Genomic DNA, 2921 nt, shown 5'->3' on the forward strand with positions numbered 1-2921 from the left:
AGAACGCACTATAAATGCGCGCGCACATTATTAAAACAACAATTATGATATTATTGCAGACGATATATATCGTATACTCCGCACCACTGTCTTTTTGGCTAATTTGTGCAAAACCTCTTGCTAAAATGTCAAAGCTTCATTTTAACCACCAATGCAACGATGCAATTATTTAGCTTACCTCTACATGCTTGCGAAGGGTTGATGTCTTGTCGTGATTTTATAAGCTGCTAGTTTTGTCTCCCTAGGCAAGCACAGCTTACACTGCATAATAGAACATGAATATAGCCAGGGGTTCACTTCATTTCCATCGAGGTCAACTTCAGAATATGACGGGGGGTTTTTTCAGCGGTGTCTGCGCCACTAACGCCTGTTTTGTCCGTCTGCATCTTTCTTGTGATTTTAGCGCCAATTTGCTCTCCTGACCATTATTTACTGACGTAGTTTCCAGGGAGCACATTTTTTTTTTTTTTTTAATGCGTTTTAAAATGTAGCGAAGTACAATATTTCAAACTAAATATACTTAAGTAAAAGTAAAATTACAGATTTAAAAAAAATACTTAAAAAAGTAGAAGTACACAAAAAATATACACAATTAAATTAACTCTAATAAATTATGTTTGAATAAATCCATCCAAGGATCCACTTCAAGTGTTGACTACTGAATAGCGCAATATAGTTTATTAGTTATTATAACTTAATTTCAGAGGAAGTTGCCTTAACTCAAAAAAAAAAAGAAAAAAAGTTTATTTGTTGCGTCCATACAATATTTTTTAGACTGTGAAATATAAATTCTCACAGAATGTAGCCTATTCATAACCACTATAATGAACCATCTCTTTATGTTTTTCTAAATCCCAAACAGAGTCCAGACATCATGAAAGTATCCATGAACATGTTTTATAGGCTGTTTTAGATTTGGGAAATACACATGCGTTACAGACTTGACAAAAAACATTTTGGAGTTTTTGGAGACATTACTGTAATAATTCTAGCCACCACTAGGGGCCACCGGTAAGCTTCCTTATTGCGGATTAACACCTATTCTGCCACCACATTTAATTTTAACCCGGTCTGGTCCGGGAGGAGCACTCAAAACACCCTCAAGAGGAGGAATTACAAAATAATACACTTTTTTTTAACAACAATAGCAGCCATTTGGCGTTGTCTCACTTAAATATCCTGATTACATACACTGGTCATATTATTTTATTAAACCATGACACACATTTAAAAGAGAACCCAAGCAACGTTACTCATTCCAAATTCACAGCAAACCATAAATAGTGTGAAATCTCATGCAAAGCACACTCAATTAGAAACTCCACGCCTAAATCACATGCCCTAGGTGTAATAACCAGCACAGGCAATCAACATATAATTCAAGAGGACAGTAATCACCAATGGCTGAGCACAACAACAACAACACACAACTCTGTAATAATAAAATAATTTCGGACTTCCCTGTCCACGTCTGACGACACCCTGCCGTCACTGTGAGGACTCAACCTTCCCCTCCACGGCAATGCTGAGAAGGTTTCTTTCAAACAGCCTGCCAAGTCCACCTACACTCTCTTCCCTATCTATCTAAGTTCCCCCCAGTGTCTAACTCCGGGCCAATAAGTGGGACCCCAGTTTTCTTCACGCCGGTGGTGCTAACCAACCACGAACGCCACAGATCCCCTCCTTTTGCGAACCCGGCAGGCTTAATAAACACAGCGTCTCAGTCTCTTTCACAGTTAATTATCAGGCAACAGCGCGCCCTCACCTTTCCTCTCCCCCGCATTTAAAAGCATCCCAAAATTGTTCATTGTCCACAGGTGTGCTCGAAGACATCATTCCTTCCATATTTGTCCGTAGCAGTGACGTCACGCATCAGTAGAATCATAATCATTACATTACATATATATAGTTTGTTTGTTTTTGTTGTATTTACAATGCACAAACAAGAAGCTAGAATATCTGCAGAGAAGGGTTGGCTATTCTCAAAACATAAAATATCAATTTTATTTCAATTTTCGTTTTTGTGTTTCAGAGGAAAAATCAGTGTTAAGGCATCTCTCCATTACAGACCGTTCTGAAAGAAGAATTTATGCAAACATGTATAAAATGCTTTAAAAACTTTAACAGAGATGTCTAGAGGGTATTTAATAGGTCTGCCCCCCACGTAAGATTTTTCTAGTTACTAGTCGTTCATTTGTCATTATTCAACTAATCGCAGGTTTATATAAAATTTACTATAGTCTATAATCCATAATGAGCCTTAATATATTCCGCGCTCAAGCACATGCATTAAGTTTGCCACAAAGCACAGGCAGAAGTAGCCTAATAATTGTGGAAAAGGAGACATTGTAATTATTTATTAATAAACAAATATTTTCTTGTCAGCTGCAAGATGAAATTCAAGGTGCTGACTCTTACAACTGATTCGTTTTTAATTGATTCGTCCTTCACAGATTACTTTCGTTTTGAATTGATTTGTTTAAAAGTAGACATTTCAAGCTTTCTGTAGATATATTTCTTATGTATGTGAGACACCACAATTTTAAGTTAATTCATTATCAGGAAAAAAATTCAAGTGATAGAGAGGGCGCCTCCCTGTCATGCATACGCATTAATAATTTTCGCACAAACACTTGAATATGAATAATAATTCATATTTTGCATATGCATTAAAAAGTAAATCATTTTTACATGCAATTATCCAAAATAAAACCAAACAAGATTTGTAATGAAGATAAAATATGTAGACAAATAAGAATAAATGCTGCACTCTGATATTTTACGCACCTGCATTTAAATGCGGCTGCAGTTTATTTATTTTATTTTTCACTTTACTTAAATTATATGAAAGAAAAATAAAGAAGGCTCCCTTTAAAATCACTGAAGTTGTCAATTAATGAAGCTCTTTTTTACATCGTGTA

The sequence above is a fragment of the Cyprinus carpio genome, chromosome B19 (genome assembly GCF_018340385.1).
Source record: "Cyprinus carpio isolate SPL01 chromosome B19, ASM1834038v1, whole genome shotgun sequence".
In the NCBI taxonomy this organism is placed as follows: Eukaryota; Metazoa; Chordata; class Actinopteri; order Cypriniformes; family Cyprinidae; genus Cyprinus; species Cyprinus carpio.